This window comes from Oncorhynchus nerka, linkage group LG7, assembly GCF_034236695.1.
Source record: "Oncorhynchus nerka isolate Pitt River linkage group LG7, Oner_Uvic_2.0, whole genome shotgun sequence".
Taxonomy (NCBI): Eukaryota; Metazoa; Chordata; class Actinopteri; order Salmoniformes; family Salmonidae; genus Oncorhynchus; species Oncorhynchus nerka.
Genome location: NC_088402.1, coordinates 53,868,306 through 53,878,707, shown reverse-complemented (window position 1 = coordinate 53,878,707; position 10,402 = coordinate 53,868,306).

Here is a 10,402-nt window from a genome sequence, read left to right as displayed (position 1 = left end):
TTATTGGCTTGTTTATTGTTTACTCCATGTGTAACTGTGTTGTCTGTGTCACACTGCTTTGCTTTATCTTGGCCAGGTCGCAGTTGTAAATGAGAACTTGTTCTCAACTAGCCTACCTGGTTAAATAAAGGTTAAATAAAATAAATAAATAAATGTTTGAGACTTGGAAAATCCCCATGAACAAAGTACACGCTGTGCTACGTGATAATGCACGTAACATGACAAAGGCTTTGGAAGAATGCAGAGTCGCCCGTTTGCCATGCATGGCACACACACACTGCAACTGGCTATGAACGAAGGTGTTTTGGCCCAAAGCAGTATATCTGACACAGGTGGCAACAGGTAGGAAGTGAGTCATAGTGGGTCATTTTAAACACTCACAGCTAGCATACAGGAACAGCTTGGAGTGAAAACGAAAAGGCTTAAGCAAGACGTTTCCACCAGATGGAACAGTACTTTTTATATGATGGAGATCCTGCTGGAACAAAAACGAGTGCTTGGCGTGTACGCAGCCGACTATGAGTTACCTGCAACAACCAGTACAAACCAGTGGACTCTCGTTGAGAACATGAAGACACTCCTAGCGCCATTCAAACAACTGACTGGAGAAATAAGCTCATCAACTGCGTCTGCAGCAGACGTGATACCCTCTGTCATGGCATTGAAACACCTGCTCAACAAAACTGCCAACAGACTGTGGGGTTAAAACTTGTAAAAGTACTAGAGGCTGTGAACAAGTGATTCGGTGGCATTCTCTCTGAGCCTCTTTACTGTGTCACCACCATGCTCGATGCTAGGTACAAGGACCGCTACTTCCATGCTCGATGCTAGGTACAAGGGCCGCTACTTCCATGCTCGATGCTAGGTACAAGGGCCGCTACTTCGATGCAGACAAGAAACAGGGTTTACGTGAAATGTTACACACAGCTGGACAAGATGGAAACGGACACAGTGACAGTGGACAGCAAAGAAGAGGCCAAGGACAGACAGAACTGAAACTTCACTGCTCGACATGTAGGATTAAATCCTCTTTGAGAATGAAACGACTGAACAAATGAACAACGAAACAGCACAGCAAGTAAGTGAAAGAAATAGGTTTTGATGATGTTTTACTGGTAATGGGGACATACATAAATGCCAACAAAATAACTTTTTGGTCAGTGTTTGTGTGTGTGTGTGTGTGTATCGGTGAGAGAGAGAGAGATGTGTTGTATTTTCATTTTCTGTTACTACATCGGCCAACATTTGCCAATGTTGATCAACGCCTAAAGATCCTATGGAATGCAAGAATAATGCAATATGTTGTATTAAATGTACTAACCCCCCCTTTCCCATTATTTGCAGATACTTGGATACCTGACAGAACCTACCATTCCTAGGAATGAAGATGCACTTGGATACTGGAGAAGTAACAAGCACGGTTTCCCCATCCTAGCTAAAGCTGCGCGCAAGTATCTTGGTGCTCCCTGTACTAGTGTGGACAGTGAGCGTATTTTCAGTGCAGCTTCACACATTGTAGATGAAAAAAGAAACAGATTCTCTTGTGACAAAGCCATGCAGATCCTCTTTCAGAAGAAAAATCTCCCCCAAATGTTAAAATTGTAAATGGGCAGTCATATTGTAACCCAGCCATCTAGAGTCATTGGATTTTGTTTTACTAATCCCTATGGCTTTTCTGTTATTCATGGCTGGTATAGGTCAAGATTTTAATTTAATTTAAAACAAAGCAGTTGTGTTCTTTTGTTTATTTAAAAAAAAAAAAATCCTAAATGAAAGATGAGATGATGTGTTGTAAATTTGCTCGCATTTTACCAGTCAAGTCAGTTGAGCACATTTGAAAAGTTTTAAGTTGTGTCATTTATAGCAGTTTATGACAGCCTAGAGACAGTCATTTCTTTCAAGCGGTTAAAGCTAAAATGACTAACTGCATTTTTAGTTTAAACCAATATTTCTTTCCATGCATTTGTACTTTTCTCCATACAGTCAAGATTGGAAAGTAAGAAGAGCCACCAACAACTTAACCATCTTTGTAATGTGGGGCAGCTAAAATATTTGTGTCGTGAATATCTGTTGTGCGATCAAATACGTTAATGGATGTGTAGTATTTCTCATTTACAAGTTATTAAACATTCTGTTCCTAACTGAACAAATTAACATATGACACTTTGTTTAAACCTTTTAACTACTAGAATGCTAAAAAGGCAGCGAAAATGATAAATATCGCTTATCGGTGTTGTTTCTTTTTGGCAAGGAAAATATTGGATATCGGTATTGGTCAAAAATGTCCTATTGGTGCATCCTTACCCACCACCCAAAGGACGTCCAGACAACTTGACACAACTGCAGGAAGCATTGGAGTCAACATGCTTCCAAGTTCGCTAAAACACCACTATTATCCAGCCCATATAAACCTATAGGGTCCCATGCAGTAGGGTCCAACTAGCTGATCCTCAACACTGGAGCCCCCCAGGGGTGCGTACTCAGTCACCTCATGTACTCCCTGTTTACCCACGACTGCATGGCCAGGCACGACTCCAACACCATCATTAAGCTTGCAGACGACACAACAGTGGTAGGCCTGATCACCGACAACGACGAGACAGCCTATAGGGAGGAGGTCAGAGACCTGGCTGGGTGGTGCCAGAATAACAACCTATCCCTCAACGTAACCAAGACTAAGGAGATGATTGTGGACTACAGGAAAAGGAGGACCGAGCATGCCCCCATTCTCATCGACAGGGCTGTAGTGGAGCAGGTTGAGAACTTTAAGTTCCTTGGTGTCCACATCATCAACAAACTAGAATGGTCCAAACACACCAAGACAGTCGTGAAGAGGGCACGACAAAGCCTATTCCCCATCAGGAAACTAAAAAGATTTGGTATGGGTCCTGAGATCCTCAAAAGGTTCTACAGCTGCAACATCGAGAGCATCACTGCCTAGTACGGCAATAGCTCAGCCTCCGACTGCAAGGAACTACAGAGGGTAGTGCGTATGGCCCAGTACATCACTGAGGCTAAGCTGCCTGCCATCCAGGACATCTACACCAGGCGGTGTCAGAGGAAGGCCCTAAAAATTGTCAAAGACCCCAGCCACCCCAGTCATAGACTGTTCTCTCTACTACCGCATGGCAAGCGGTACCGGAGTGCAAAGTCTAGGACAAAAAGTCTTCTCAACAGTTTTTTCCCCCAAGCCATAAGACTCCTGAACAGGTAATCAAATAGCTACCCGGACTATTTGCATTGTGTGTGTCCCTCTCAACCCCTCTTTTTACTCTGCTTCTTCTCTCTGTTTATCATATATGCATAGTCACTTTAACAATACATTCATGTACATACTACCTCAATTGGGCCGACCAACCAATGCCCCCACACATTGGCTAACTGGGCTATCTGCATTGTGTCCCGCCACCCACCAACCCCTCTTTTACGCTACTGCTACTCTCTGTTCATCATATATGCATAGTCACTTTAACCATATCTACATGTACATACTACCTCAATCAGCCTGACTAACCGGTGGATGTATGTAGCCTCGCTACTGTTGTTTTTATTTCTGTCCTTACCTATTGTTCATCTAATACCCTTTTACACTGTTGGTTAGAGCCTGTAAGTAAGCCATTTTACTGTAAGGTCTACCTACACCTGTTGTGTTCGGCGCACGTGACAAATAAACTTTGATTTGATTTGATTTCTTGAAATAATCATTGATCCAAATATTGGCCTATTAAATAAATGATGATAGGCAATAAAGAAATAATCACTGATCTGACATTACTTGGTTGGTAGCCGGGCATAATATCTCCTTTACTATCCTTCTATGTCTTCAAGGATGGGAGGAATGAAGGATTCATAGCTTTTCCCAAAACAAGGGTATTGTCTCCATTATAGGCTATTTGTCTCCGCTATACCGCTAACATAGACTACCACTTGCTCACCTTAGAGGCAAGTGGCTAGACCTGTTAGCTGTTAAGTTATAATGGAACGTAAACGCAATCCGTGACTTACATTAACAAGATAATAAGCATAGGCCTATGAGACCACTTCATTGGAGTGTGGCCTAGATAAAACACCATGCCATTACGCACAAATTTGTAATTTAACCTTTTGTTTCTACATATAGGCTGCTAGCCTAGCTGTTACTCTCTAAAATATACTGTGCATGGTGTTGGCATAAGCAGGGGATTGTAGGGAATTCGAGGACCACCGTGACGGGGACTGATACACACAACTCCATGTCTCTTAGCAGTCTGACAACGCACCATGGCAGAACGATATTGCTTTGGAGATAACGTGTGTGTGTGTGTGAGACGCTTGTTTGAACGAGTGTGTTATATCCACACACACACACAAACACACCTGCATACACACACAACCCCCTATCTCTACTATGTATAGTCATGGCCAAAAGTTTTGAGAATGACATAAATATTAATTTCCACAAAGTTTGCTGCTTCAGTGTCTTTAGATATTTTTGTCAGATGTTACTATGGAATACTGAAGTATAATTACAAGCATTTCACAAGTGTCAAAGGCTTTTATTGACAATTACATGAAGTTGATGTAAAATAGTCAATATTTGCAGTGTTGACCCTTCTTTTTCAAGACCTCTGCAATTCGCCTTGTGATAGAGGAATTCTAAATTCCTTTATGTTTTATTGCCAAAACCAATTCAATTCGCACTCATTTCTAATTCATGATAAGTTGTAAGTTTATCATTTGCATGAATTAGCAAGAGACCAGTCTTAAAAACAAGTTCAGCATTTATTCTTGATGAGTACTGACACAAAATACAAAGAACATTACATTTTAAAGAAAGAGAACATAAAATGACGTCATCAGTTTCACACCCTCTCCCATCCTTACAATAGCGTAGTATTCAGTCCTACAGATTTTTTACTCCCCTCATAAAACTACATTCCAACCTGTCTAAAAGATATACTTCTCTCCACTAATGGAATCCAACCAAAACATTCTTATCTGTCTGAAAAGCTATCTTATCCGTCCTCCTTAAACCTCCCAAGAGGCACAGACAATTAATTCGTTCTGCTTACATTTTCAGTAACAGCTCAACCAAAAACTCATACTTTTCATATTATAACATAATATTATTAGAATAAATGGTTCTAATCAATAATGTATACATAATTAATCATTTCAACTATAATTTCCTCTAACACCCTGGCATGCTGTCAATTAACTTCTGGGCCACATCCTGACTGATGGCAGCCCATTGCATAATAAATGCTTGGAGTTTGTCAGAATTTGTGGGGTTTTGTTTGTCCAACCGCTTCTTGAGGATTGACCACAAGTTCTCAATGGGATTAAGGTCTGGTGAGTTTCCTGGCCATGGACCCACAATATCAATGTTTTGTTCCCCGAGCCACTTAGTTAACACTTTTGCCTTATGGCAAGGTGCTCCATCATGCTGGAAAAGCCATTGTTCGTCACCAAACTGTTCCTCGATGGTTGGGAGAATTTGCATCGGAGGATGTGTTGGAACCATTCTTTATTCATGGCTGTGTTCTTAGGCATATTTGTGAGTGAGCCCACTCCCTTGGCTGAGAAGCAACCCCACACATGAATGGTCTCAGGATGCTTTACTGTTGGCATGACAGGACTGATGGTAGCGCTCACAAGCTTTTTTCCAGATGCCCCAAACAATCAGAAAGGGGATTCATCAGAGAAAATGACTTTACCCCAGTCCTCAGCAGTACAATCCCTGTACCTTTTGCAGAATATCAGTCTGTTCTTGATGTTTTTCCTGGAGAGAAGTGGCTTATTTGCTGCTCTTCTTGACACCAGGCCATCCTCCAAAAGTCTTCGCCTCACTGTGCGTGCAGGTGCACTCACACCTGCCTGCTGCCATTCCTGAGCAAGCTCTGTACTGGTATTGTCCCGATCCCGCAGCTGAATCAACTTTAGGAGACGGTCCTGGCGCTTGCTGGACTTTCTTGGGCGCCCTGAAGCCTTCTTCACAACAATTGAACCGCTCTCCTTGACGTTCTTGATGATCCGATAAATGGTTGATTTAGGTGCAATCTTACTGGCAGGAATATCCTTGCCTGTGAAGCCCTTTTTGTGCAAAGCAATGATGATGGCACGTGTTTCATTGCATGTAACCATGTTTGACAGAGGAAGAACAATGATTCCAAGCACCATCCTCCTTTTGAAGCTTCCAGTCTGTTATTCAAACTCAATCAGCATGACAGAGAGATCTCCAGCCTTGTCCTCGTCAACACTCACACCTGTGTTAACGAGAGAATCACTGACATGATGTCAGCTGGTCCTTTTGTGGCAAGGCTGAAATGCAGTGGAAATGTTTTTTGGGGGATTCAGTTCATTTGTATGGCAAATAGGGACTTTGCAATTAATTGCAATTCATCTGATCACTCTTCCTAACATTCTGGAGTATATGCAAATTGCAATCATACAAACTGAGGCAGCAGACTTTGTGAAAATTAATATTTGTGTCATTCTCAAAACTTTTGGCCACAACTGTATAACAACACGAACTTGGATGAAATATCTCATCCGAGTCTGTGTGGTAAATCCTAAAAAGAATATGTGGCATAACCTCTTCCTAATAGGCCTACTTATAATAATATAGTCATTATGTGCTAAAAGAGAAAGGATTTACTTCTTACTAAAGACATTTACATTTAAGTCATTTAGCAGACGCTCTTATCCAGAGCGACTTACAAATTGGTGCATTCACCTTATGACATCCAGTGGAACAGCCACTTTACAATAGTGCATCTAAATCTTTTAAGGGGGTGAGAAGGATTACTTTATCCTATCCTAGGTATTCCTTAAAGAGGTGGGGTTTCAGGTGTCTCCGGAAGGTGGTGATTGACTCCGCTGTCCTGGCATCGTGAGGGAGTTTGTTCCACCATTGGGGGGCCAGAGCAGCGAACAGTTTTGACTGGGCTGAGCGGGAACTGTACTTCCTCAGTGGTAGGGAGGCGAGCAGGCCAGAGGTGGATGAACGCAGTGCCCTTGTTTGGGTGTAGGGCCTGATCAGAGCCTGGAGGTACTGAGGTGCCGTTCCCCTCACAGCTCCGTAGGCAAGCACCATGGTCTTGTAGCGGATGCGAGCTTCAACTGGAAGCCAGTGGAGAGAGCGGAGGAGCGGGGTGACGTGAGAGAACTTGGGAAGGTTGAACACCAGACGGGCTGCGGCGTTCTGAATGAGTTGTAGGGGTTTAATGGCACAGGCAGGGAGCCCAGCAAACAGCGAGTTGCAGTAATCCAGACGGGAGATGACAAGTGCCTGGATTAGGACCTGCGCCGCTTCCTGTGTGAGGCAGGGTCGTACTCTGCGGATGTTGTAGAGCATGAACCTACAGGAACGGGCCACCGCCTTGATGTTATTTGAGAACGACAGGGTGTTGTCCAGGATCACGCCAAGGTTCTTAGCGCTCTGGGAGGAGGACACAATGGAGTTGTCAACCGTGATGGCGAGATCATGGAACGGGCAGTCCTTCCCCGGGAGGAAGAGCAGCTCCGTCTTGCCGAGGTTCAGCTTGAGGTGGTGATCCGTCATCCACACTGATATGTCTGCCAGACATGCAGAGATGCGATTCGCCACCTGGTCATCAGAAGGGGGAAAGGAGAAGATTAATTGTGTGTCGTCTGCATAGCAATGATAGGAGAGACCATGTAAGGTTATGACAGAGCCAAGTGACTTGGTGTATAGCGAGAATAGGAGAGGGCCTAGAACAGAGCCCTGGGGGACACCAGTGGTGAGAGCACGTGGTGAGGAGACAGATTCTCGCCACGCCACCTGGTAGGAGCGACCTGTCAGGTAGGACGCAATCCAAGCGTGGGCGCCGGAGATGCCCAACTCGGAGAGGGTGGAGAGGAGGATCTGATGGTTCACAGTATCGAAGGCAGCCGATAGGTCTAGAAGGATGAGAGCAGAGGAGAGAGAGTTAGCTTTAGCAGTGCGGAGCGCCGCCGTGATACAGAGAAGAGCAGTCTCAGTTGAATGACTAGTCTTGAAACCTGACTGATTTGGATCAAGAAGGTCTTTCTGAGAGAGATAGCGGGAGAGCTGGCCAAGGACGGCACGTTCAAGAGTTTTGGAGAGAAAAGAAAGAAGGGATACTGGTCTGTAGTTGTTGACATCGGAGGGATCGAGTCTAGGTTTTTTCAGAAGGGGTGCAACTCTCGCTCTCTTGAAGACGGAAGGGACGTAGCCAGTGGTCAGGGATGAGTTGATGAGCGAGGTGAGGTAAGGGAGAAGGTCTCCGGAAATGGTCTGGAGAAGAGAGGAGGGGATAGGGTCAAGCGGGCAGGTTGTTGGGCGGCCGGCCGTCACAAGACGCAAGATTTCATCTGGAGAGAGAGGGGAGAAAGAGGTCAGAGCACAGGGTAGGGCAGTGTGAGCAGAGCCAGCGGTGTCGTTTGACTTAGCAAACGAGGATCGGATGTCGTCGACCTTCTTTTCAAAATGGTTGACGAAGTCATCTGCAGAGAGGGAGGAGGGGGGAGGGGAGGAGGATTCAGGAGGGAGGAGAAGGTGGCAAAGAGCTTCCTAGGGTTAGAGGCAGATGCTTGGAATTTAGAGTGGTAGAAAGTGGCTTTAGCAGCAGAGACAGAAGAGGAAAATGTAGAGAGGAGGGAGTGAAAGGATGCCAGGTCCGCAGGGAGGCGAGTTTTCCTCCATTTCCGCTCGGCTGCCCGGAGCCCTGTTCTGTGAGCTCGCAATGAGTCGTCGAGCCACGGAGCGGGAGGGAGGACCGAGCCGGCCTGGAAGATAGGGGACATAGAGAGTCAAAGGATGCAGAAAGGGAGGAGAGGAGGGTCGAGGAGGCAGAATCAGGAGATAGGTTGGAGAAGGTTTGAGCAGAGGGAAGAGATGATAGGATGGAAGAGGAAAGAGTAGCGGGGGAGAGAGAGTGAAGGTTGGGACGGCGCGATACCATCCGAGTAGGGGCAGTGTGGGAAGTGTTGGATGAGAGCGAGAGGGAAAAGGATACAAGGTAGTGGTCGGAGACTTGGAGGGGAGTTGCAATGAGGTTAGTGGAAGAACAGCATCTAGTAAAGATGAGGTCGAGCGTATTGCCTGCCTTGTGAGTAGGGGGGAAGGTGAGAGGGTGAGGTCAAAAGAGGAGAGGAGTGGAAAGAAGGAGGCAGAGAGGAATGAGTCAAAGGTAGACGTGGGGAGGTTAAAGTCGCCCAGAACTGTGAGAGGTGAGCCGTCCTCAGGAAAGGAGCTTATCAAGGCATCAAGCTCATTGATGAACTCTCCGAGGGAACCTGGAGGGCGATAAATGATAAGGATGTTAAGCTTGAAAGGGCTGGTAACTGTGACAGCATGGAATTCAAAGGAGGCAATAGACAGATGGGTAAGGGGAGAAAGAGAGAATGACCACTTGGGAGAGATGAGGATCCCGGTGCCACCACCCCGCTGACCAGAAGCTCTCGGGGTGTGCGAGAACACGTGGGCGGACGAAGAGAGAGCAGTAGGAGTAGCAGTGTTATCTGTGGTGATCCATGTTTCCGTCAGTGCCAAGAAGTTGAGGGACTGGAGGGAGGCATAGGCTGAGATGAACTCTGCCTTGTTGGCCGCAGATCGGCAGTTCCAGAGGCTGCCGGAGACCTGGAACTCCACGTGGGTCATGCGCGCTGGGACCACCAGGTTAGGGTGGCCGCGGCCACGCGGTGTGGAGCGTTTGTATGGTCTGTGCAGAGAGGAGAGAACAGGGATAGACAGACACATAGTTGACAGGCTACAGAAGAGGCTACGCTAATGCAAAGGAGATTGGAATGACAAGTGGACTACACGTCTCGAATGTTCAGAAAGTTAAGCTTACGTAGCAAGAATCTTATTGACTAAAATGATTAAAATGATACAGTACTGCTGAAGTAGGCTAGCTGGCAGTGGCTGCGTTGTTGACTTTGTAGGCTAGCTGGCAGTGGCTGCGTTGTTGACACTACACTAATCAAGTCGTTCCGTTGAGTGTAAAGTTTCTACAGTGCTGCTATTCGGGGGCTAGCTGGCTAGCTAGCAGTGTTGATTACGATACGTTAAAAGAACGACAATAGCTGGCTAGCTAACCTAGAAAATCGCTCTAGACTACACAATTATCTTTGATACAAAGACGGCTATGTAGCTAGCTATGTAGCTAGCTACGATCGAACAAATCAAACCGTTGTACTGTAATGAAATTAAATGAAAATGTGATACTACCTGTGGAGCGAAGCGGAATGCGACCGGGTTGTTGAGTGCAGAAGTTCTATTCGGTAGACGTTGGCTAGCTGTTGGCTAGCTAGCAGTGTCTCCTACGTTAAGGACGACAAATAGCTGGCTAGCTAACCTCGGTAAATTAAGATAATCACTCTAAAACTACACACTCTAAACTACACGATTATCTTGGATACGAAGACAGCAAAGACA